The sequence below is a fragment of the Pelodiscus sinensis genome, chromosome 25 (assembly GCF_052426305.1).
Source record: "Pelodiscus sinensis isolate ZL-2025 chromosome 25, ASM5242630v1, whole genome shotgun sequence".
NCBI lineage: Eukaryota > Metazoa > Chordata > Testudines > Trionychidae > Pelodiscus > Pelodiscus sinensis.
Window position 1 is genome coordinate 1,100,266 of NC_143076.1, and position 25,774 is coordinate 1,126,039.

At 51.8% G+C, this 25,774-nt stretch overlaps 1 protein-coding gene and 9 non-coding genes across 10 annotated transcripts in view; 1 reads left to right on the forward strand and 9 right to left on the reverse strand.

Moving 5' to 3' along the window:
• The window catches only part of LOC142824458 (uncharacterized), a 376,972-nt gene that overhangs the window by 66,456 nt on the left and 284,742 nt on the right, over positions 1 to 25,774 (reverse strand).
• Positions 1,995 to 2,068, reverse strand: TRNAT-UGU (transfer RNA threonine (anticodon UGU)). Its single transcript has one exon. It is a non-coding gene; the product is annotated as a tRNA-Thr (tRNA).
• On the reverse strand, positions 4,843 to 4,936 carry TRNAI-UAU (transfer RNA isoleucine (anticodon UAU)). Its single transcript has 2 exons — positions 4,899 to 4,936; positions 4,843 to 4,878 (listed from the first exon to the last, which is right to left on the reverse strand). It is a non-coding gene; the product is annotated as a tRNA-Ile (tRNA).
• TRNAI-AAU (transfer RNA isoleucine (anticodon AAU)) lies at positions 7,937 to 8,010 on the reverse strand. The gene has a single exon. It is a non-coding gene; the product is annotated as a tRNA-Ile (tRNA).
• TRNAR-UCU (transfer RNA arginine (anticodon UCU)) lies at positions 9,107 to 9,211 on the reverse strand. Its single transcript has 2 exons — positions 9,175 to 9,211; positions 9,107 to 9,142 (listed from the first exon to the last, which is right to left on the reverse strand). It is a non-coding gene; the product is annotated as a tRNA-Arg (tRNA).
• TRNAE-UUC (transfer RNA glutamic acid (anticodon UUC)) lies at positions 12,716 to 12,787 on the reverse strand. The gene has a single exon. It is a non-coding gene; the product is annotated as a tRNA-Glu (tRNA).
• TRNAR-UCU (transfer RNA arginine (anticodon UCU)) lies at positions 15,369 to 15,473 on the reverse strand. The gene is made up of 2 exons: positions 15,437 to 15,473; positions 15,369 to 15,404 (listed from the first exon to the last, which is right to left on the reverse strand). It is a non-coding gene; the product is annotated as a tRNA-Arg (tRNA).
• Positions 16,832 to 16,936, forward strand: TRNAR-UCU (transfer RNA arginine (anticodon UCU)). Its single transcript has 2 exons — positions 16,832 to 16,868; positions 16,901 to 16,936. It is a non-coding gene; the product is annotated as a tRNA-Arg (tRNA).
• Positions 21,529 to 21,600, reverse strand: TRNAE-CUC (transfer RNA glutamic acid (anticodon CUC)). The gene has a single exon. It is a non-coding gene; the product is annotated as a tRNA-Glu (tRNA).
• On the reverse strand, positions 24,759 to 24,848 carry TRNAY-GUA (transfer RNA tyrosine (anticodon GUA)). The gene is given in 2 exon segments: positions 24,759 to 24,794; positions 24,812 to 24,848. It is a non-coding gene; the product is annotated as a tRNA-Tyr (tRNA).

Below are 25,774 nucleotides of genomic sequence, written 5' to 3' on the forward strand. Positions count from 1 at the left end.
CTGTCACCAAGTAAGAAACAGACCTCAAGGTGGGTGGAGAAAACTTAGTGAACAGCATTTGTCTGGGAAAAGACTGCTTAGCAATAGTTGTGTTTGTGCAATTGGCATTCTTTGATTATCATCCTCACTTTCCTATTGTTTGTCTGTGTGATCACTGCCTGGATTGTAACTGTTTCTGTCTGGTGTATCATTAATTTTGCTGGAGGAAAATCAACAAAGGTGGTGGGATATGATTGGTTAGGTAAATCATAATAGTATGTTATCTTTGGTTAGTAAAATTAAACTAAAATAATTGGTTAAGCAGGACTCAATTTTCACTCTATAAACTGGGGTCCAAGAAGGAGACCAGGGAGAAGAAGGAAAAGGGGAAACAAGAAGAGGAAGAAGGAGGAAAAGGGAAAGGAAGGAAGAAGACCAAGAAGGAGGAGAGAAGACCTGGAAGCAGAACTCACCTCTAAGCCAGCCTCAGACCAGAGCAACCAGGACCCTCTTTATGACCGTTGAAATGGTTTGCTGTGTGAATTCTGTGTCAGGTGACATCAGGCCTGGGCACTGAGATTATTTACCATTTTCCTTGAGCTGCTAGGACTCAGAGCTGTGGTGGCTGAATGATTAAGCTGTTGGACTAGAAATCCAATAAGTCAAATAACAAATCAAATCCTGCTCACAGGGAGGCCTATGTTTTGGTCAGACCCCTTCTTAGGGCAACAAGGTACCCAAACTCTGAGACCCCTGAGAAGAACGTGCCTGTCCCAGCAGAAGGGACACCTGGGCTATGTCTACACTTGCAGCTTCTTGCATGAGTAATATGCAAATGAGGCTAAGTGTGGAATATTGCTGAGCCTCATTTGCATAGCTAATGAGCCACCATTTTTTTCCGAAGAGGCTCTTGCACCAGAAGGAGCGTCTACACTGCCCCTTCTTGTGCAAGAAAAACCCTCTTGCGCAATGCCATTACACCTATTACTTTTCACTAAACACCATTATCAGACTGCTCGGTGCACATTCCTACCTTCCTTTGTGCACATAACGTACATGGGGCTCTAATTACTGGCCACCTGCCTTTCACACAGATCATTGATCCTTGTGACTTTCAGGTACATTCACATGGCAGCTGTTTAAACATAATGTGCTTCTATTGCATGATCAGCACCAGAGTCTCCGGTTGTGTCTACACTGTGAGTTTTCTCAGCAAAAGATGTGCTAATGAGCAGGGCTTGCCAAGCAGCGGGGAGCTCTGCTCGCCAGCCACGCGGTTTCGCATGGTTCTGCGCTCTGCGCACGCGCAGATCATTCTGCGCATGTGCAGATCGCTCTGCTCCAGCTCTTCCGGGATGTAATTACTTACATCCATGGGCGAGTAGATTCCATTATTTGCTGAGCCCTGCTAATGAGGGTCTTAATTACATGAGTCATGATCTCATTTACATATTTTCTGACAAACTGGTTTTGTGCTGGGGTTGTGCAAAAACAAGCAGCATGGAAGTTTTCTGTTTGTGCAAAACCCCCTTTTTCTGCAAGATCAGGACACCTCTCTTTTGGGAGCATAACAATCTTGTGGAAAAAGGGGGATTTGTGCAAAAAAATGTTCACACAGATTGTTTTTGCACAACAATCCCATTGGCAGAAAATATGCAAATGAGATCATGACTCATGCAATTGAGTCCCTCATTAACATATTTTTTACAGAGAAAACTTCTAGTGTTGATGTAGCCTCTGTGAGTTACCCACAGTGAGGCTGTTAGTGTTGGCATCTAACTAATTGCACCATTAGTCTTCACTCTGGTGGAGATCGCTGCTGCAATCCATCTTCCAGAGCTTGATTTAGCAAGTCTAGCTAAGCCTCACTAAACCAAACCCCTAGGGCACCTCCTGCTGTTTGCTACTAACCTCCTCCCACTGTGAGAGCACCACCAAGCTCAACTGAAGGTAAAACCAACTCCAGACACATATTGAAGAATGGTGGGAAGAAAGGACTCATTGACCTTACAACAAGGCACCACTGGGAGTTGAACCCAGGATCTCCTACTTACAAGGCAGGCACTTTAGCCAACTAAGCCATGGTGCCTTCTTTGGAAGCATCTCTAAAACTGTTCTACTTTATGGTCCCAGACACCCCCTTCCCATTCCAAAGTGCAGCCGTTCCCCATTCCCCTCCAGCTCTTGCCATGACTCAAGGCCTGCGCAGCCCAAGGCATTTGATTGGCAGCAGGTGCCCAAAACCTTTGTGTCAATTGTAGCACCAGGCCCCAAAGGGACAGACCGAAGGCAGCCGCCTGGTCCTAAGGCCGGGCTTGCAGCCAGTGGGAGGGAGAAGAATCTCTCCTTTCAGCTGGAGTTGAATCAGCAACCTAAGGACACTTGCCAATCCCCGGCTACAGGCCTCTGCTCTGCCAGCTGAGCTATGGACGGTACCTGGGGCAGGCTGCTTGTCACATTACCGAATTGGAGGGAAGCAGCCAGATCACTGCTGCACCCCTAGGTGGGGGTGTTGGCCCCAGAAATTGGTATAAAATGGAGCCATGTAGAGTATTGAATGGGAGCTTGTTGTTTGCTGATCCTGTGTATGCTATTTATGTGAGTATATAATGTCTGTGTGAGTAGATAGGAATCTGTAATCTGTGTGGAAGCTGAATATTTCTCTGAATGTGGTTAAGCATTGCTATGGACAGGCTGAGTAGTGAAGCCCTGTGGAACAATGGCACTTGATGGCCCAAGGACACACCTAAAGCAGGAGGGCGGAGACCCAAGAGATGCCAGCAGAGAGAGGCTGAGGACCAGGTGACCGGCTGAGACCAGAAGAGGCCAGGAAGGGGGTATAAAGAGGCCATGTGGTCGATGCCATTTTGTTCTCAGCTCAGCACTTCATCCCAGAGGCAGCAGTGCAGGGATCGAAGAGCCTGGAAGACCTGTGAACCCATCCTGATGATAGGATGTGCAACAAGAACTTTTAAACCAGTAGCTGTAACATCTCTGCTAGAGCCTGCATCGAGGACTGGGAGATTCGGTGCATGTAACGTACTATTCTTTAACAACCTTACTCTCATGCTTTTCTTTCTTGTGTTAATAAACCTTTAGTTGTTAGATGCTAAAGGATTGACCCAGCGTGATTTGTGGGTAAGATCCAGAGAGTAAATTGACCAGGGATCTGTGGCTGGTTTCTTGGAACCGGACAGAACTTATTCAGGGTAGGTGGGATTGGGTGCTAGGACCCCCCACCTGTGTATAGGCCCGGGGCCATCTGGGGCACGGATATTGCTGGGGTGTCGGAGGGGTTTTGCTGGTGAGGCTTCAGGCAGGCAGCTGAAGCGCTCTGTGGGACTGGTTTGTGGCCTGTGTGGAGAGGTCACCAGTCTGGGGGCTGTAAGGAGCCCCGGATTTGAGCAATTCGCCCTGAGCGGACGCCCTCAGTTGTGCCCAGACACAGCCCAGTCTGTCACACTGCTTTGCCTAGGTTGGCCCTTCCCTGAGTGCCAGGGGAGGGGCAGGAGAACCCAGCAGCACAGGGGTGTCACAGGCGCTTCACCCGCAGAAGGACCCTTGAGTGAAACCAGACAGAAACGCCGCGTCTCGCTCCCTGCAGCTCCCCTTGCTGCCCTGGCAGGCGCTGCCCCTTCTCCCACCGGCCTGGGCCTGGCCTCCCTCCCCCGCCCGGCACCACAGAAAGCCCCTTGGCGTGAGCCTGGGCAAGCCGGAGGCCTCAGGCCTGTCCCCTCTGAGGGGCTTGTGCCTCGGCCTCCTCTGCCCTTGGTGCCGGCTCTCCCGGCTGCCCCTGAGCGCTGCTGGGCAAAGGAGGCAGCAAGGCAGGAGAGGGGGGAGGAGCAAGTCCCGCTGAGGCCGACAGCTCGGGCTCAAGCCTCCAGCCCCAGCACAAAACCTTCAGCCGGGCCCGTGTGGCTCCCTCCTGCCCCCACACACGCTCACAGGGGGAAACGTGCCCCATGTTCCATCCCCGCGCCAGGCCTGGGCGACGGGCTCAGCCCTCCAGCAGCCCACAGGGCCTGTGAGGGACGGACTGAGAGCAGGGCCCCACGGACACCCCCCGTCCTGCCTCACTGGCCTGCGTGTGGCGCTGGCACGGGACAGGCAGGAACGGCAGCCGGGGAGAAAGCAGCTTGGACTGACGGGCGAGTCTCACTTGCTGACCAGACTCCCAGGCCCTGGGCTATGGGGCCAGCCCAGGCGGGGAGGAGAGGGGGTGTGAAGAAATTCCAGGTGGGCATGAGGTGACCCAGCCCTCCCCCCATCATTTTTTTTTCTTTTTTGCTCAACAAGTTTTTCTGCTATTTGCGGGGCAGGGGCATGAGGGTTTTTCACAAATCAAAAAGGGGGGTGAAGGATAAACTGAACTGTTGTCAGTACGACCCCTGCTGGTAAAGTCTGGTCTTTGTAAAGAGGGACGTGCTTGAACACAGGGATACAAAAGGAGGGGACAGGTGAAACTGGTTTGAACCTGTTGTAAGGCCTGCAAAAGGACTGTGAGGGGACAAATGATGATTGGAGGGAATTTGGTGCAAAGGGGCATGGCCTGTATATGCAATTGTAAGTGGTCAGTCAAAGGGGGGTAATTACCATGTAAGAAAGTACAAAAGACCTTGCCTTTTGTTTGGGCAGTGGCAGAAACTTTGCAAAAACTTTTTTTCTCCTGAGTATCCTGGAGGTTTTTGCCCTGGAATGCATTCCTGAATAAAGCTGGTTGCTGAAGAAGGGTGTCTGGAATTGATTTGGTAGGGGTTTTGGGCCCCCATCTGAACCCTCGGATTAAATTCTCCATCAGGGGGGTGATGCTGAAAAGTTTGGGAACCACTGCAAGGGGACAACCCAGCAGGGACTCAAAGCAAGTGCTCCAGGTGAGGTTTGAACTCACAACCTCAGCATGTCTCCTACAAGTACTGCCTTATAAGTACTGTGCGCTGACCCATTGCGCCACTGGAGCAGATATTTGAAATTCTTCTTCAAAGTCCTTAGATTGAAAAAGTCAAGACTCAGAAAGTGGAATTGAAGTTTCTGCTGAGCCCTTGTTCTTTCTTTTCACAGGCAGAGCCAGGGGGCTCCGCACATCCAGAGACCCCTCCCTCTTCCTCTCTGGTCTCTGAAATAACCCTCCCTAGTGGGGCACAAAGCTGCTGGAGGCCAGAGCACTAGAGATGAGTTGCACGTGGGTTAGTGCTCCCTTTGCACGTGAGAGGTAGCAGGATTCACTCCCATCTTCTCCCACCTGCTCGCTGGTGCTGAGGGGCCGGCCCCTTTCCTGCTGCCCCAATTCTCATTCCCACAATGCACTTTGTGCAGGGACCGTTGGTCTTTGTTGCAAGGCATGTGGCTGGGAGCCAGGACCCTTCCCAAAGTATACAACTCCCCCGCCCCCGTTCTGCTCACGCTCTCTGGCTGCCTCCAGCATGGGCTGAGCTCAGGGGTCAGATGGGCGAACTGCCCTGACGCTGTGATGGCATCAGGCACCTGAGCACAAGTCTGCTCACAAAGCTCTAATGGGCCTCAGACAAGCAAAACCACCTTAGTGAACCTCAGGACAAGGAAGACAAAAAGCCTGGAGCACAAGGACCTCCCAGCAACCACCCCAGCCCGTCCCACTGAGATTTAAACTCAGATTGGAGGATTCAGAGTCATTAGTGCTGCCCCTTACACCTGGGACCTAGACAGAAGGCCTGGGGTAGACACCTGGGACACTCAGGTCTCAGACTGGCCTCTGCTCTCCTGGCTTCCCTCCGGCTGCTTCATCTCTCAGGACTCTCTGGCTACGTCTACACGGCACGTTTATTTTGGAATAAGCTCTTCTGGAACAGTTATTTCAAAATAGCATGTCTACACTGCAGGGAAACCTCAAAATGAGTCCGAGGAGGCTTCCCTAATGTAGACGTGTTACCTTGATTTAGAGCCCCAGGAGGAATAACTTAGAATGGCCCTGGGGTGGGGGGATATTTTGAAATAGCAGAAGTGGAGCATGTACACGTGCCTCATTTTGAAATAGCTATTTCAGAATAGGCATTTTTCTGCGTACAGTGAGGTCTTCAGAAGTTGGAATTAGCCGTCCGTTATTTCAGAATTACTTCAAAATAACGGAATTGCTGTGTAGACTCTTGCCTTGTTATTTTGGCATAACAGCCATTGTTTCAAAAGAACTTTTCTGTGTGGACAGAACCTCTGTCCTGCCCCAGTTCTGACGCTTTCTGGACAAACTCCATGTTAGGACCAGTCACAATCTGGGGTCAGTGAGGGTCCATCCCAGCTGAGATGTGTGTTCTACAAAAGCCTCCTGTTCCCCACCCACTTCTCAATACTGGCTGCAGACACTTTTTTTTCATATGATGCTGTAGCTCAGTGGCAGAGTGTTTGACTGCAGATCACATGGTCCTTGGTTCAAATCCAAGTGCCCCCTGCAAGAGTGTCTATTTAATAGAGACGTTTCCTTTGTATGTGAACTCTTTGAATGAATACAAACCTGTAGGCTACAGCTACATGGCAGGGTTTTTGCTCAATGTTCTTGCACAAAAACGTGCAGAGCACAGCACGAGTGTTCTTGCATAAGTAAATTTGCACTACATCGTTGGAAAACAGTGCTTCTTCCAGAAGAGTTATTCCTCTCCCCACGAGGAATAAGCCCTCTTGCACAAGAGCTCTTCCACAAGAGGGTAGTGTAGACAGGCAACATGAATTTCTTGTGCAATAAACCCATATGGCTAAAATGCCCATCAGAGTTTTCTTGCACAAGAGAGCAACCACACCGCCATGGACGCTCTTGCACAAAAGCACATCTCTTGTGCAAAGCACTTGGCAGTGTGGACGTGTTCTTGTGGAAGACCTTTTGCACAAGAACGCTTACGCAAAACAGTTCTTACACAAGAAGGCTGCAGTGTAGACGTAGACGTCGTATTATGATGGTGTTTAGGTCAGTAACTGGGGCCACTAAATGGTGCTTTTGACCTGTGACCTAGGGATCCATGTTGGATCCCCTCAGGCACCGGCCACTCAGAGACTGGTCAGAACTGGATTTTTCTGCCAACTGGCACGAGGATTCCTGAAAATAAGCGGCGGAACAGTGTAGACAGCTCCTTGCACAAAAGTCTCTGCTGCAAAAATGATGGCTCATTAGGTATGCAAATGAGATGTGGCAATATTCTTCCCCACACCTCATTTGCGTATATTATTGCACAACAATGTGCGGTGCAGACATAGCCAAGGAAGCCAAACACTGGCATTACCAAGGATTTGCAGCAAACCAGTATTTCGCCAGCGGGTCCCACTGAGGTCGTGGTGCAGAATTCAGACTCACTTGCCGAGGAAGGCTCTAGAATCTTCCTGCTTTGCACAAAAATTTTTAAGCTTAGACAGAAAGCAGAGGGGCCACGTTTACACTGACGGGTTCTTGAGCAAGCAATATGCCAATGAGGCTAAGCGTGGACTATCACACTGCTCCTTCACACACAAGAAACCCCCGTGACAATAAGCAGCGGAACGGCTCTGCACACGAAGGCTCTGTCTGCACTGGCGGCTTCTTGCGCAAGAACCAGCCACACAGGGCTGCTGACGCAGGTGACCAGGTGGTTGGCAGAAGTGTTGTGGGCCGGGCACATGCCCCAGGCCTCCTGGACATATGGAGCCTCCCTCTGTGGCTTGGGCTGGAGGAACCTGCCCCCTGCAGGGAGCCTTGGGCCAGCCACTGCAGCAGCAGGAATTTGGGAATCACGTCACCCCACTGGGGCAATGGAGGGAAGAGAAGGGTTTTCCCTGCTATTAGGGAAAGCAGCCCAGGCCAAGGCCCTTTTAGCCACTGGGGCTGTGCAGGCTGGAGCCTCCTCCTATGAGCTCTTTGCTCTGCTTCCTGCAAAGGTCTCAGCCTCTTGTGTGTCTCTGCTTCCCTGTCCATAGCAGGCAGCTAAAGGAGGGGTGAGGACAATCACCACAGCAAACATCTCAGTGGCCAGCATGGGGCTTGAACCCATGACCTTGGCGTTATTAGCACCACGCTCTAACCAACTGAGCTAGCCGGCCTGCCAAGAACAAGCTTACAAATGGCCCTTTCAGAAAGGCACCTAGAGCAGTTGCTGGGATGACTGGAGCTGCCAATGGCTCTTCTCTGACAACGCCACTAGTGACTCACTGTGACGTGGGCTGGCTAGTCCAGCTGGTTTGAGGTGTCACGGAAATCCAGACTCAGGGTTGGAAGGAGAGAAACACTTTTATTAAGAACTGTGGGAAGTTTCAAAAGGAAGACTTCCAAAATCAAATGTCCGTGGTAACCTTATATACATTCATGGTTGCACACAAAATAGAATAGACATCACATAAGCTAGTGACAGCGTTACGATTGGCTTAATGCTTAAAGCTACTTTTATCTCAATATGCAGAGATAAACTTAGTTACATGGGTGCTAGTCTCATCCTGGCAGCAGAAAAGCTAGATCAGGCTGGTTTTAGTAGGTTCACTATCTCTCACACACAACGCAAGGTCACATTCAGTCAGTTGCATTCACACTTCACATTGTTCCTTTTAACAAAATACATTTTCCTTCTCAGAGGCTTGGTCCCGGTGGCTGGCGGCCAGCATGGCATGTCACCCTCCTGTCACACTTGGTGCCAGAAGAACAAAGCTTGCAAAGGAGTTTGAATTCCCTCCATCTCCCCATGCTGCAGCGGTAAAAGAAATCGTGAAACCGTCCCCTTCTCCTGTCGCCGGAGAGATGGAAATGGAGCCGTTCCTTGTGGGGAAAGACGTGGGTGTGTCAGGAGGGGGATTTGTGCTCAAACCTCCCCACAGACCAGAACCCCCCATTAGGGGCAAGAAAGAGCCTAGAGTTGGGCACTTGAGAACTCGCGGTTCCTGCTACCCTATGATGGCATATTAGGAACGCTATTGCACTAGCCTGGCTAGCTCAGTTGGTAGCGCGTGCGACCCTTAATTTTAGGGTTATGGGTTCAAGCCCTATGCTGGGCAATGCCCTTCTTTAACTCACATTCTCAGCCTACAAGCAATTCACTCAGCTTCCACCAGGGTTTTAGAAAGAAAAAGTCTTCTCCACATCAGCCCAGGGAGGAGAAAAGGTGCCTGGTCTGTAAAAGGTGCTCTGGAAATGAGAAAGCAGCTAAAGTGACTCTGGTGGGACTTGAACCCACAGCCTTTGAATGGCTTGTTGGGCTCATGTTAACCACTACAGCTTAGAAGTCCAACATGCTTTCCATTGCACCACAGAGCCTGCTGGCTGGCTGAGTCTGAAATCTCCACTCTCTGCTTTGCAGCATGGCAATTGCTGGGGGGAAAGAAAGGGGGAGCCAAGTCTGTCTCTTTTGGGAGAGCAGGTAGGAAGAGGAAGGGGGCCACTGAGCCCCTCACCCTTAAAGTAAGGGATAAGAACTGAGCTGCAGTTGGAGAATATGGGTATCAAACCCACTGCCGCTTGCATGCTAAGCGAGCGCTCTACCACTTGAGCTAATTCCCCTGCTGAGACAAAATGAAAGCTCTCCTGCCCCACGCACATTGTTCCAGAGCCCACAAGGTTCCTGCAGATGCCCAAGGCTTCTTTCGGAAAGGGCCACTTGTGATTTATTTCGAAGTAAGTGCTGTGTAGCCAGCCCCAAATTACAAAATAAGCTATTTCAAAATAGGCGCATTGATTATTTTGAACAATGGGACGCACCCCTAGTGAGTTAGAGCTGAGCTCTGCCCCCAGCTCCCTGCTCCACCCACCCAGGTACTGACTCCCTCGCTGCCATAGGGCTGTTTGCATTGGCCTCTTCTCTCTGTAGCCAGGTTTCAGCCAGGACTGAGACTCAGGGGAAACCTCATAAAGGAGATTCCAGGCAGCCAGGCCATGGGGGTCTCTGAGATGCCCCAGCCCTGCAGCCTGTCCCACCTGGCTGTTGCCATGGTCCCTCTGTGAGGTCACTGCCTCCCGGCCAATGAGCTGAGGTGCTGCACAAGGCCCTTGTGATGTCACTGCTGCCTCTCAGGGCTCTCAGCTGCTTGGAAGGCAGCTATGCTCACCACTATACCACCAATGCCTGCCTGTAAAGACATGGCAAAATTAGTGAGGGAAACCCACGTCTGCCATGAGGTTAGCCGGGGGTGAGAGGGTGCCCGTGTGGTTTGGGTAAAGCAGAACTTCTTGGCCATTAGACAAAGATCAGGAGTGGAGATGCTGGGGTAGTGGCTGCCCTGCGCTCTCCGTGGTGTGAGGAGCTGGGCAGGAGAGGAGTCCCAGAGGTTGTTGGGTGGGAGAGTAGAGTTTATCAGACTTTGGGCTAAGCTCTAGAGCAGCCAAGGGAGAGGCGGGGAAGTGGCTTCTGGATACTCTGTGTGGCCCGGGGATGAAGACCAAGAGCCGTCCTTGTGTTTGTTGCTGTAAAATGTTGTTTCTGGGTCCTTTGCCTAAGATTGAGCACTTCTGCCTTATCACAGGCACAAGCCCCCAGAGACCCCTCCAGGGACACATCACAGGCAGGGCCGGACCGAGCCATTCCGGTGCCCCGGGCTGACAGTTCAATTGCGCCCTGGGTTGGAGGAGGGCGCATGGGCGGAGCTGGTGGCAGCAGGATGCACGTGCCTGGCCCAGCCCGGCTACCGTCGCTGGTGCGCAGCCCGAGGCCGCCCGGAACAGACTGAGCTTGGCCATGCAGGGTCCCGCAGCCATTGGGGGGAAGGGCGCTGCTGGCCAGCGCTGCAGGGGTTCACGTGGCCCCCGCCCCGGGCAGCCGCTGCAGGGTGGCTGCTGGGAGCTACTGCAGCCCGCAATCCAAGAGCCAGGCACGCAGCGCCTGATGGCATCTATAAAGGGCGGCTGCCCAGCTAGCCCAGGCCTTAATCCAGCCCTGGTCACAGGACCAAGCAAGGGACAGAAACACTGGGCACTGTCAGTGTCTGGGCCAGAGATAAAGACCCTCTTGGAGCTGTGATCCGAGGGGGAGTCTCTGCAGGCCGGCAGTCCAGGTGGATGAATGCAGACATTTATAAACATAAAAACATCAGAACGGCCGTACTGGGTCAGATCAAAGGTCCGTCTAGCCCAGTGTCCTGTCTGCTGACAGTGGCCAGCACCAGGTGCCCCAGAGAGGGTGGACTGAAGACAATGATCTAGCGATTTGTCTCCTGCCATCCGTCTGCAGCCTCTGACAAACAGAGGCCAGGGACACCATTTTATCCCCTGGCTAATAGCTTTTATGGACCTAACCTCCATGAAATTATCTAACATATGGCCCAATGGCTGATGGCCTTGCAGAGAAAGGCCACCTCCCCACTCCTGCATCCTAGACCAAGTCAGACCCAAGGTCAACGAATTGCGGGAGGGGTATGTGAGGGCCCGTGAGGGCAGGTCCCGCTCTGGGGAAGCACCGCAGCGCTGTGCATACTGTGAGGATTTGGACCGAATCCCGGGGTGTGGGGAGCCCCTGTCTCCAGGGAGAGTTGTGGAGTCTGGGATGGAGACACCTGGGAAGCAGCGGCCGCAGCTTCAGGATGACAACGCTGATGACCTGCAGCGCCAGGGGATGCAGGAGGACTCCCAAACGTCTTCAGGCAGCGGGGAGGGAACATCAGGTGAGTGCTGGGAGGTTGCAACACCCAGGACATGTCGACACTTGCAGTCTCCTTCAGGAGAGGGATGCAAATGGAGACATTCGAAATTGTAAATGAAACCGGGATTTAAATATCCCGCGCTACATTTGCATAATCGTGTCCGGGCGCTGTTTTAAAATACTTTATTATGAAAGTAGCCGGGAGCCAGGTTTGCTGTGTGAATTCTGTGGGGCAGGTGAGGTGAGGCCTGGGCACTGGGATTAGTTACCAGTTTCCCTGGCCCTGGGGCAATGCTCACAGGTGTGATGGCTGAATGGTTAAGGTGTTGGACTAGAAATCCAATAGGGTTTCCCTGCACAGGTTCAAATCCAACTCGCAGTGAGGCCTGAGTTTTGGCCACACCCCTCGCCAAGGCAACAAGCTGCACAGCCCCTGAGCCACTCTCCTAGTCCCCAGTCAATCCCTTTCTGCACCTTCTGAGAGAGACAGGGGCCTGGTGCCTCATTAGGGGTCCCTGAGCTCTAGGGAAACTCTCAGCTCCTGCAGCCTCTGCCCCTTGCCCAGCACCCCATGGCTCAGCACTACCCCTGGGGGCTGCCCTGCTCGAGTGTGTGATAGGAGTTGAGTGAGAGGATGAAGCGTCTGGGCCTGCCCCCAAAGGTCCATCTATTAAGGGCAGAAATGTTGGGGATATGATAGGGACCTGTATGGCCTGTAATTCTCTGTCCAGGATATTTGGCAGCCGGGCTGCATGTCATCATGCCCCTCCCTCTAAGCCAGGCCTGGGCAATACAGGCCAGCCCATGAAGCCACCCAACATGGCAGCAAGAAGCCTCAGGCAGATTCCCTGCTCGCCCTGCCCCCACGCACAGCTGAGAGAAGGGGCTGCTGGGCCCTTTGTGTCTCTCAGCTGTAGAGGAAAAGGCTTCATGCCTGGTCCCTGCTCCAAGCTTGTGTGTGGCCAATGGGAGCTGCCTGCTTGAAGCCCCGGCCAGTCCCCACAAGCTCTTATTCACCCAGGCGTGTGACCTGTGCCCCCTGCGCAGGGAAGGAGCTGCCTGAGAAATGTGCTTGGCTGCTGGGAGTGTCTCTGGCACCCCAGCCCCTCCCCTCCCTCAACCCACTGGCCCTCCCTGTGATGGAAAAGGGCAACAACTTGGCAGATATCATTAATAGAGATGAGGCTGGTTTCCCTGACAGGGAATTGAACCCAGGCCTCAGCAGTGAAAGTGTTGAATCCTAACCACTAGACCATCAGGGACACATAAGCAAGGCTCTTTCCTTACCTAAACTAGCCTTTCACAGGCCACTTTCTGTCCCCTTCAGGACATGGGTCCATTTTCCATTGCCCAGAAGGGACAAGAACAGAAACCAAACAGAACATCAGAACAGCCAGACGGGGCCATGCCAGTTGCCCAACTAGCCCAGGATCCTGTCTCACAACAGCAGCCAATTCCATTGCCCAGTGGGAATCCTCAGGACAGACAATTGTCAAGTGATCCCTCCTGTCGCCCATTCTCAGCTTCTAGAATACACCAGCTCAGGACCTGCCCTGTCCATTCTGGTGAAATGCCTTTGTTTGATCTTTCCTGCATTAAGTTACCCAGTTCTGTTTTGGACCTTCTTGTAGATTTCACCTTCATAACATCCTCTGGCAAGGAGTTCCACTGGGCGCAAAAATGGTTCTTTTTTGTTTATTTTTAATTTGGCTACTTACCAGTTTCATTCTGTCATCCGGGATCTTGAGTTGGAGAAAAAAATTCTTCTTGCTTTCTGCACCCGTCATTATTACATGAAACGCTGTCCCTTCGCCCATGAGTCTAGACTACATCTAGACTGTGCTCCGCCCAGCATTCCCTCCCTCAGCATCCGTGCCAATCTAGATGCGCTTTTCCGCAAAAAAGCCCCGATCGCCATTTTCACGATTGGGGCTTTTTTGAGGAAAACAAATCTCTGCTGTCTACATTGGCCCGTTTGCGCAAAAGTTTTTCGGAAAAAGACTTTTGCCCAAACGGGAGCAGCATAGTATTTCCACAAAAGCACTGACAATCTTACATGAGATCGTCAGTGCTTCACCGGAAATTTAAGCGGCTGGCAAGTTTTTCCGCAAAAGCAGATGATTTTGCGGAAAAACTTGCCAGTCTAGACACAGCCAAGGGCTTTCTCTGCAGCACATTTGGTGCCATGAGAACAAGGCTTGAAAAGAGGGTTGACTTTCCTCCATTGCCCCTTGCTGCTGCACTAAAGAAATCCTGAAACCAGCCCCTTCGCCTGTCACAGGAGAGCTGGCCCTGTAATGGAGAGCAATGCACCATGTAGCCTGGCTAGCTCAGTTGGTAGCGCATGAGAGTTTTAATCTCAGGGTCATGGGTTTAAGCCCCATGCTGGACCATGCCCTTTGTTAACTCACAATCCAAAAGCCTTTCAGCTTTCACCATGGTTTTAGAAAGAAAAAGTCTAGTCATGGAGTTCAGCCAGGGGCAGCCTGTGGCTATAGGCTGACATCATGGGGTGCCTGATGATGATGTCACCTCATTGATGGCTGTGTGTGTGTGTGGGGGGGGGGGGTGCTGATACTGCATTTTGCCTGGGACACCAGCTGCTGCAGCCCACCTAGGGCTGCTCCTTGGTCCAGCTTTAGTAGAACCAGAGAGAGACCCAACTGTAATTTCCATCTTCTGAGGAGAAGGGAAGAGGATTTTCTTCTCCTCAGTTCTAGCCACATCAGCCCAGGGAGGAGAAAAAATAACCCTCCGCCTGCTGATTGTCCCCCGTCAGCTTCTGTAGCTTCACCTCCTGCCACAGCAGCTCCAGCTTTGAGCTACAAATCTCAAGGGGCTGGTGAGGAAATGAGGAGCTGGCAGCTCGGGTTAGTGGCTTCCCTGAGAACAAGAGGTGGAGTGTTCACAAGGTGCATCCCCTCCCCTGCAGAGCAGGGTGTTAGATAGAGCTGGAAACAGAACAGTCAGCCAAGCTCTATCATTATAGAGTGCTTCTGTGGTGTAGTGGTTATCACATTTGCCTAACACCCAAAAGATCCCTGGTTCAAAGCCAGACAGAAACACAAGAGCTATGTCTCCCATTGCTGCTCCCAGGTAAGTGCAGCTGCTACTGACCAGCCTCTTTCTGGGATGACCTCAAATCCCATATGACAGAGGGGAGTGACATGAACTGAGAATGCCCCTTGGTGCCAGCCTGGGGAAATGAGAGGAATCAGGCCAGGCAGCTGCTTGGCCTTGCCTGCCCTGGGAGGCTGGTGCATTGGGCTGTTTCTGCCTGCTGCTTCCCTTGTGTGACTTGCCCACTGCACCCAGGCCAAATGTTGGAAAAGCTACAGAAATTGGGGTTTCAAAATTTGTGTAGCTTTTTCCAGAAGAGCAGTGCAGAAGAGCAGTGCAGTGTAGACACAGCCTGAGTGTTGCTCAGCACTAGTAGGAGACAGGGAGGGACAAAATGGTCTAACAGCACCTGCAGCCTTTCAGAACCACCCCAAGGACCAGCCCTTCCCTCCACCCTCACTGGGGTCTGCTGGGCAGGGCCAGAGGGAGGCATGGGCGAGCTGGGAAGCTGCCAAGAGCTCCAACCAATGGGGGCGCCTGATGGCAGATGTAAGGGGCGTGTGGCATCCCTTACAGCTGCCATCAGGTGTTGTGTGCCTGGCTCCCGCAGCCCCAGCCTGCCCACATCCCTGCGGGCCAGCAATGCCCTCCTCCCACGACCGCGGTTCCCTACAGGGGCCGGCCCTGCTGCTGGGAACTGTCTGCACTCACGCCCACCCCTGTGTCAGCCTAAGGATTGCCTGTTCTGTAAAAGGTGCCCTGAAAAAGAGAAAGCAGCTAAAGTGACTCTGGTGGGACTTGAACCCACAGCCTTTGAATGTCTAGCAGGGCTCATATTAGCCATAGCAGCTTAGAAGTCCAACATGCTTTCCATTGCACCACAGAGCCTGACGGATTGGGGATGGGGGGTGTTGATATCTTCACTCTCTGCTTTGCAGCCTGGCAATTGCTGGGGGGAAAGAAAGGGGAGCCAGGTCTGCCTCTTTTGGGAGAGCAGGTAGGAAGAGGGAGGGGCCACTGAGCCCCCGCCATGGAAAATAACTTCTTTCCAACACTCCTCCCAAATCAGCCTTTTCCTGAACCAGCAGTTCTATGGGTGGCCAGGGGAGAGAAGGGGCTCTCTCCTGTGAGCTGTGACCCCCCCCAGGGGAGTCTCACACAGAGGTCTTGGGATCACAAGCTCCCTGTCACTCCCATCATGCAACAGGCGCAGGTCCAGCCTGTTCTGTAAAATCCAGGCTGGAAATCAGAGAGCAGCTAAAGTGACTCTGGGGGGATTTTAACCCACAACCTTTAAATGACTGGCCTGGCTCACACTGAGCACTACAGCTTAAAAGTCCAACATGCTTTCTATTGCTTCACAAAGCCCTCCAACTCATCTCAACACCACCCTTCCTTTATCGCCTCTGTTTGCTTTCCAACAGGGCAATTCCTGGGGTAGAAGAAAGGGAAAAGCTGAGCCAGAAGAACGCACACTCCCCCTCCCACACTCAGATTCCCCTATACCCAGCCCCCTGCCATGGCTTAAACCTGGATCCAGAGAGAAGAGCCAATGCAAACAGCCCCATGGTAGTGTGGGAGTCAGCATGACGGTGGGTGGGGCAGGGAGCTGGGAGAGGAGCTGGGGGCAGAGCTGGGGTCTATCTCACTACGGTTGCATCCCATAGCTCAGAATAAGCGATGCAATTGTGTAGCTTATTTTGAGTCAATTTTGAAATAGCCTATTTTGTAATTTGGCGCTGGCTACACAGCACTTAGTTCCAAATAAATCGCTATTCTGAAATGCCCCTCACTCCTCGCGCCATGAGGTTTAGTGAGCACGTTATGGTTTAAAACAAGGGGCTTGCTATGAAGACGCGTCTGTGTGATATGAGCACCATGTTCTAAACCTCCGAGCTAGCCGGCCCACGGGTGTCAGTCTCACAAGTGTCCCTTTCAGAAAGGAGCCTCGGGCAGCCGCAGCGATGTTGTGGGCTCTGGAACAAGGTGGGTGAGGCAGATGCACTTCTTGCAGGCAGGGGAATTAGCTCAAGTGGTAGAGTGCTTTCTTAGCATGCAAGAGGCAGTGATATTGATGGCTATAGCTCAGTTCTTAGCCCTTATTTTCCATGGTGAGGGCTCATTGGCCCCCTCCCTCTTCCTATCTGCTCTTCCAAATTAGACAGACCTGGCTCCCCTTTCTTTTCCCCCAGCAATTGCCATGCTGCAAAGCAGAGAGTGGAGATATCAAGTGTTGCAGTCTGTCAGGCTCTGTGGTGCAATGGAAAGCACGTTGGACTTCTAAACTACTGTGGCTAATATGAGCCCAGCTAGATATTCAAAGGCTGTGGGTTCAAGTCCCACCAGAGTCACTTTAGCTGCTTTCTCATTTCCAGGGCGCAGCTTTTACAGAACAGGCAATCCTTAGGGTGAAACTGGGGTGGGCTTGAGTCCAGACAGTTCCCAGAAGCAGGGCCGGCCCGTGTGGGGCCCCGCAGTCATGGGAGGAGGGCATTGCTGGCCCACACTGCGCTTTTCTGGAAAAACTTGCTGGCTGTCTACACTGGCCACTTGAATTTCCGCAAAAGCACTGACTTCCTACTTTAAGAAATCAGTGCTTTTTGCAGAAATACTATGCTACTTCCGTTCGGGAAAAAGTCCCTTTTGCGCAAAACTTTTGCACAAAAGGGCCAGTGTAGACAGCTAAGATTTGTTTTGCGCAAAAAAGCCCCGATCGCGAAAATGGTGATTGGGGCTTTTTTGTGCAAAAGCGTGTCTAGCTTGGCCATGAACGCTTTTCCGCAAAAAGTGCCTTTGCGGAAAAGCGTCCGTGCCATTCTAGACGTGCTTTTCCGAAAATGCTTTTAACGGAAAACTTTTCCATTAAAAGCATTTTCGGAAAATCATGCCAGTCTAGACGTAGCCCATGGGACCATCACACTGCCACATGTTTGGGTATCTCAGATGGTAGCTGATACTCTGCTCTCCTGGCTTTTTCCATTCAGTGGCTTCACCTCTCCAGACCCTGCCCCATCTGTATGTGGTCTCAAGGGAACTATCTGGCTCCCTCTCCGGCAGAGGAAGGAGAAATGTTGCCATGTCTTACACCCGTTGGCAGCATACAGACCCCGGCCCTGAGCTCCATGGGACAAGGAGAAGCTCCAGGAGATGGTTCCCCTGGGATCACGTCTCACATGGATCCAAAGGCTGGAGGCTCCCAGACCCACCCTACAGATGGGAATGCCAGTTCCTAGAAGCTCCCACCTAGAAACCCTTGAGTGAGGGTTCACAAAGAAGCTGGGGGGAGAGGAGTCACAGAGGTGTCTGGGTGTGTGAGTGCAGATTCTCAGCTGCTGAGCTAAGTTCAAGAGCAGCAAAGGGAGAGGAGGGGAAGTGGCTGCCAGACACTCAGGATGGCCCCAGGAGCTGAACCAAGAACTGTCCTTGCGTTTCTTGCCTTACAGCGTTGCTTCTCCGCTGTTTGGCTAAGATCAAGCACTTCCTGCCTCTTGGAGAGGAATAAAGGCCGTGAGAGGCAGCAGTACCCACTTGTGCCTGTTTTTTCAGGGTTAAAGTAAAAGCTCTGCAAAGTGCCATGCTGCTACATCCCCACATTGCATCGGCTGGGAATCAAACCCAGGTCAACTGCTTGGAAAGCAGCTATGCTCACCACTATCTACGCTGAACACCTTTGTGAAAATTAGTGAGGGAAGTCCACATCTGCCATGAAGCGCACTTGAGGCAAGAGTGTGCCCGTATGGTTTGGGGTAAAGCATACCTTCTTGCCCGATTCGCTAAAATCAGGGGGGGTGATGTGCGGGTAGAAACAGCTCTGTAGCTCTCTGTGGCATGAGGGATTGGGTGGCAGAGGAGTCCCAGAGGTTTCTGAGTTGGTGAGCATAGTTTCTCGGCTCTTGGGCTAAGTTCAAGAGCAGCAAAGGGAGAGGCAGGGAAGTGGCTGCTGGATACTCTGCATGCATACTGTGAGGAACTGGACCTAGTCCTGGGGAACCCCTGTCTCCAGGGACAGTTGTGGAGTCTGGGATGGAGACACCTGGGCAGCAGCGGCCTGCTGACCAGCAGCTCCAGGATAAGGATAAGGAGGATTCCTGGAACGTTGTGACCCTCACCCTAGAACCGGTCCCCCAGATACAGAAGGCATCCCAAATGTCTTCAGGCACCGGGGAGGGAACATCAGGTGAGTGCTGTGAGGTTGTAACACACATGGGGCAGGGAGGAGCACAGGGGATGATGCGCTATCGTGACGCATCATGCTGATCATAGGTTGGGGGACACCACAGATGTATGACCCCATAGAGGGCCGTCCTCCCCCCACCATGTGTGCAAGGCACCACCTGCTCCTGCAGAAAGTCCTGCCTGCAGCCAATTTCCTAACACTGGATGTAAGCACCTAAGTGTAATGGGGGTATAGCTTGGTGGTAAAGTGTTTAATTGCAGGTGAAGTGGTCCTTGGTTCAACTCCAAGTGCTTCCCTGGAAGGTTGATCAACTTCAATGAAACCTTTGCATCTCTGGTTGTGTCGCATTCTGGATTTCTATTGTGCAAGGATTCCTAAAATTACTACAATTCCTGTGTCAATGCAGGGAAGTCAGGCAAACCCTTCTCAACTGAAACAAGTTCAAACCTGCTGTGTCTGGTTTCTATTCCCAAAACGGGTGTGATCTGAATGCCCATTGATAGGTCTTTGGTCTCCATGGGCTGTTCTGTGCAGAAGAACAAGAACCGCGCTCAGCAGGAGAGGAATGGCCACAATCAATTTTCTGAAGTTTGATTTAGCAAGTCCAACTAAGACTCACTAAATCAAATTCAGAGTGTACCCCACCAGCTTCCAGTACTTCTGCTCTTTGCTCCCTTTGGGTTCCTGAAGTAGGGACACAGCCAGGCTCAACTGACGGAGGCCAACTCTAGCTACATAGGGTATGTTTACACTTGCACCCTCTTTCCAAAAAGGGATGCAAATGTAAAGATTGGAAACTGTAAATGAAGCCACCAGGGACACAGACAATGGGCCTGCAAAAAAATGAACCAGCTGAGCACTTTGCAGAGAACAGGCCGTCGCCCTGCTGGGAGAGGCTCCATCATGCGTAGATTTTGCGCAGGGCCAGACTGCTGGGAGCAGGCTCTGGTCATGGACTTTCCTCTCCTCTCTGTTTCCTCTTGTTACCTCCTGCACCTGGGGCTGAAAGGGACGTGGGCTGCAGGCTGGTCCTGCCCAGCTGCCTTCCCCAGTAGGAGCAGAAAATGCTCATGGAAGGGCTCACACATTGTCCCCAATGCACTCGCCTAAGGGCCTGAATTCTTGCTGCCCTTGGGTGAACCGAAATGCCCCTTCTGGGGGGGCAGGCTCCACAGCTCACACCCCTCCTGTCACACAAAGCTTGCAAACAGGGTTGATTTTCCTCCATCTCCCCTTGCTTGCTGCTGCGCTAAAAGAAATCCTGAAACCAGCCCTGTCTCCTGTCACCGGAGAGATGGCCCTGTGCTGGGATATGAGAAAGCATCTAAGAGATGCTCCTTGCAGCCCTGGAAAAGAAGGGGTCTCTGGGTGGAAGGAAACCAAGTAAAGCAGGTCCCAGTGGGCATGAACTGGGGCACCTGTTTGGCCCAGTTGAGTGAGGGGTGGTTGGTGTCATGGGCAGCACTCAGGACTCGGAACCATGGAATCTGAGGCCCCATTCCTGCCTCCCTTCCCGGGCTGACCCAGTGGCCGAAAGGGGCTGCAGCTGCTGCTGGCAGGGAAGAAGCTAGGAGGCAAGGTGCTGGCAGCAAGAGCTTCTGGCTGCCTCTTTGCCCTGAGTCTGCCGGCCGCCAGCCACCTCGACCAACCCTCAAACCAGCTGGACTAGCCAGCCCACATCACAATGAGTCGCTAGTGGCCCTGTCAGAGAAGAGCCCTTGGCAGCTTCAGAGACGTCCCTGCAGCTGACTGAGGCGCCTTTCTTGAAAGGGCCACTGGTGAGCAGCCTTTTCATTGGCCGCTTAGCTCAGTTGGTTAGAGTGTGGTGTTAATAACGCCAAGGTCATGGGTTCAAGTCCCATGCTGGCCACAGGGGTGTTTGGTTCGCTGACTTCCCTTCCTTTAGCTGCCTGCTATGGACAGGGAAGCAGAAACAAGCAAAAGGCTGAGAGCTTTGCAGGAAGCAGGGCAGAGATGTGGTAGGGGGAAGCTCCAGCCTGTCCAGTTCCAGTGGCTAAAAGGACCTGGGCCTGGCTTCCTGTCCCCAAAAGCAGGGGAACTGATGCCCAAATTCCTGCTGCTGCAGTGGCTACCTCAAGGCACCAGCTGGGGGGCAGGCTCTGGAGCCCAAGCCACACGGGGAGACTCAATATGACCGGGAGGCCTGGAGCGTGTGAGCCCTGCACAGAGGCTGCTGCTGGGGGCCTGCTTCAGTGGCCCAGCAGCTCAAGTTCCTCTGAACCTGCTTCTTGCTTCTTGCTGCTGAGGCCCCTGACATGAGGCAGTGGGACCATCAGAGGAAGGTGCCAGCCCCAGCCCCAGCCTTAGCCCTTCCTCCCTGCTTCCTCCCCCTCCCAGGGTCTTTCCCCAGCCCCTCCCCAGTTCTACATTCCCCACATAAAAACCAGAGAGTTTGTTCTTTCAACAGGGAAAAGTCCTGTTTGTGTTACCAGCAAGGGGAGGGGGAGAGGGAGAGGGAAGGGGGGGTGTTGGGGTATGTTGAGGTTGGGAGGTAGGCACAGAGGGCAAAAAATGAGGAGTAATGTTAGTTAGTTGAAACCAAGGGGCTGGGTTTGAACTACTGCAGAAGAAAGGACTCTGCCCCTGGAACTGCCCTGTACTCTCCAGAGCCCTTAGGAGGCCTGAATCCAGGCAGTGCCCAGCCAAGGGGGAGGGGTTAGGGTTAGCCCCATGCTAGGTCTCAGCTGCTGTAACATGTGGGAAGAAGATTGACTAGGAACATGTTTTGGGAAAGTTGCAGCTGGTTTCCCTGACTGGGAATTGAACCCAGGCCTCAGCAGTGAGAGTGCTGGATCCTAACCACTAGACCATCAGGGACTCATAAAACAAGGCTCTTTGCTCACCTACACTAGCCTTTCGCACGCCATTTTCTGTCCACTTCAGGATGAGGGGGGGTCCATTCTCTCTTGCCCAGAGGGGACAAGAACAGCCAAATAGAACATCAAAGCAGCCAGACTGGGCCATGCCAGTTGTCCAATTAGCCCAGGATCCTGTCTCACAACAGCAGCCAATTTCATTGTCCGGAGGGAATCCTCAGGACAGACAGTTATTGAGTGATCCCTCCATTCCCAGCTTCAGGTATACACCAGCTAGGGACACCTGCCCTGTCCATTCTGGTGAAATGCCATTGAGTGACCTTTCCTGCATTAAATTATCCAGTTCTTTTTTGGACCTTCTTGTAGATTTCACCTTCGCAACATCCTCTGGCAAGGAGTTCCACTGGGTGCAAAAATGCTTCCTCTTTAACTCAGTTACTTACCAGTTTCATTCTGTCACCCTGGTTCTTAAGTAGGCGAAAAAATAATTTATTTGCTTTTGGCACCCCTGTCATCATCACATAAACCCCTGACCCGTCGCCCCTTGCTTGTCCCTTTCCCAAGCTGAGAAGAAGAAGTTCCATGAACTCCTGGGAGCTGCTTTCCAAAGAAGAGGCATTTCCAGCAGAGAAGATGGCCAAGCCCAATCCCCCAACACAAAGCCCCAGGAAATACCAGTGGAGATTGGGAAAGCTCCCTCTCGGGCAGCGCTACGGAATGGAGACAAGGGAGACGTGAGGTGAGAGGAAGGGGAACAAGTCACCTCTTCTCAAGGGAGACGTGGTGGGAAACTGCCGGTTCCGGTGCAAGCCGAGCTCCAAGGGCTGGTTCCTGCCCTGGTGGCTCCTTGCAGGGCCTGGCTTGACACGCACCAAGAAGTGCCATGTGTGGCCAGGAGAGCGGGTGGGGAGAACAGAAGGTGTTGGAGCAAGCTGGGGCTGCCGGGTCTTGGGGGATCTGGGCATCAGGGGGAACCTTACCTGGTTTTGTGTCCCCTTGCAGCAAAGGCTACAGACGTCCCAGAGGCTGGAGGTGCTGCCATTGACCTTGCCCAATGTGGTTGCAATGCCCTGGTCCCTGCCAAGGCACCACTGAGGAGCCTCAACCCCAGCGGCACCTCCTCCCATCTCAGCCTAACCTGCCTAGGTCTATGTCTACTCTCGCAGCTTTTTGCGTGAGTAATATGCAAATGAGGCTAAGCATGGAATATTGCTGAGCATCATTTACATACCTAATGAGCCACCATTTGTTTCAGAAGAGGCTCTTGTGCCAGAAGGAGCAGCTACACTGCCCCTTCTGGCACAAGAAAAACCCTTTTTTGCGATGCCGTTCTTCCTGAAAAGTAATAGATGTAATGGCATTGCACAAAAGCGTTTTTCTTGCGCAAGAAGGGGCAGCGTAGACAGCTCCTTCTTGCGCAAGAGCCTCTTCTGCAATTTCTGCTGAGATGTGTTTTAGTAGTTACATTCCTGGATTGCCCTTGCTCATTAAAACTGCTGTCATATGGTTAGTAATGGGGAAAATATTGTATTTTATTAACATCAGCAGAACTGATTTACATAGGGCCTATGTGTTGTGTAGTCTTGCCTTAATCTTTGTATTCATGCCCATCAGTGTGAAAGAAGATATTTGCATATATATTTGCATATACAGACAACTGTGGATAATTCCCTGTAATATTATCACTCTCCTATAACTTTGTATTAACATCTCCTTTCAGATATATCTCTAAGGCTATGTCTACACTCGCGGCTTCTTGCGCAAGAACATCTTGCGCAAGGGTTCTTGTGGAACAAGTCATGCGCAAGAAAACGTCCACACTTCCACATGCACGCTGTGCTTTTGTGCAAGAGCTCTCATGGCAGTGTGGACGCTCTCTTGTGCAAGACAGGGGTGAGGATGTGGAAGGTAGAGAAGTCTGGGCACAGGATTCGGGATGGGGGGAGTCTTGGGGCTGGGACTGTGTTTGTGTGTTGAGGGGATCCCTCTGTTCTGGGCTCCCCGATGCCCTTTAACACACAAGGGCTTTTTCTGCAGCGCACTTGGTGCCGTGAGAACAAAGCTTGGAGAGGGGGTTGATTTTCCTCCATTGCCCCTTGCTGCTGTGCTAAAAGAAATCCTGAAACAGGCCTCTTTACCTGTCACTGGAGAGATGGCCCTGTGATGGGGGTATACTGCAACATGGAAGCTGGCTAGCTCAGGTCATGGGTTCAAGCCCCATGCTAGGTGATGCCCTTCTTTAACTCACATTCTAAGTCTACAAGCAATTCACTTTCAGCTTTCACCAGGGTTCTAGAAAGAAAAAGTCTAGCCCTGGGATCCAGCTTTAGTAGAACCAGAGAGAGAGGAGCAAGCTGCATTATCTATCTTCTGAGGAGAAGGGAAGAGGATTTTCTTCTCTTCAGTTCTCGCCACATCAGCACAGGGAGAAGAAAAAATAACCCTCCGCCCGCTGATTGTCCCCCGTCAGCTTCTGTAGCTTCACCTCCTTCCACAGCAGCTCCAGCTTTGAGTTACAAATCTCTGTGTGTAGCCATATGGAATACTGAGTTTTCAGGCTGGCCTCTGCACTTCTGGCTTCCCTCCTTCTGCTTCATCCTTCTGGCTTCGACTACACGGCACATTTATTTTGGAATAAGCTGGTCTTGAATAGTTATTACAAAATATCTTATTTCAAACTAGCACGTCTACACTGCAGGGAAACCTCAGAATAGTCCGAGGCAGGCTCCCCAGTGTAGACGAGCTACCTCGATTTAGAGCCCCAGGAAGAATAACTTAGAATGGCCCCGGGGAGGGGATAGTTCAAACTAGCAGCAGTGGCGCAGCTACACAGGCCTTTTTTTAAAATAGCTAATTGGAACAGGCATTATTCTTTGTAGAATGAGGTTTGCAGAAGTCGAAATAAGCCATCTGTTACTTCAGAATTATTTCAAAATAACGGAATTGCTGTGTAGACTCTTGCAATGTTATTGTGGAATAACGGCCATTGTTCCAAAAGAACTTTTGTGTGTAGAGAACCTGCGCAGCCCAAGAAATGTGATTGGCAGCTTGTACCCACAATCTTTCTCTCAATTGCAGTGGAGAGCTCCGAAGACATGGACCCAAGGCAACCACCTTGATTGCCTTCTGCTAAGGCCAGGCCGGAGGGAAAACAATCACTCCTTCGAGCTGGAGTTGAACCAGCAACCTAAGGATCACTTGCCAAGCACACACTACAGTCCTCCGCTCTGCCAGCTGAGCTATCGAAGGGAGCCTGACTAAGGATTGCTAGTCCAGGTAGTCCCTTCTATAAGTCTCGGGGCACGTGCTCCCCCAAGTATATGGCATTGCTGATGAGGGGCAGAAGCGCACAGGTGCTGTCACAGGTGTTGTACCAATAAAAGTAAGCAGGATCTTATGAGGGGGATAAGGCAAAAAGCCACATTTATTGTAAAGATAATAATAAAGAATAAAGAAAAGATAGAAGCAAACAACGTTGTTTAACATTATAGGCCTTGTTTGGACACAGACTGGCTAACCTTGTGAGGAGGGCTTTAAACTAGGTTTGTTGGGGGCAGGTGAGCAACGCCCACAGGTAAGTGCTGCATGTGCGGGACTGGGAGATGGGTTGGAAATGGGGGGGACTACGGCCTATAATGGCAAGGAGAAAGGAGGGTCAGGGCACAACAGGGAGGCAAGATCAAATCAGTATCTGAGATGCCTATATACAAATGCGAGAAGTATGGGTAATAAGCAGGAAGAACTGGAATTGCTAACCAATAAATACAACTATGATATCATTGGTATTACAGAAACCTGGTGGGATGGAACGCATGATTGGAATGTTGGTATGGAAGGGTACGGCTTGCTCAGGAAGGACAGACAGGGAAAAAAGGGAGGAGGGGTTGCCTTGTATATTAAAAATGTACACACTTGGACTGAAGTGGAGATGAATGTAGGAGATAGCTGTGTAGAGAGTCTCTGGGTTAAGCTAAAAGGGATAAAAAACTAGGGTGATATCGTGCTAGGAGTCTACTACAGGCCACCTAGCCAGGTGGAAGAGGTGGATGAGGCCTTTTTTAAACAATTAACAAAACTAGCCAAAGCCCAAGATTTGGTGGTGATGGGGGACTTCAACTATCCAGACATATGTTGGGAAACTAACACAGCGAGGCACAGGCTATCCAATAAGTTTC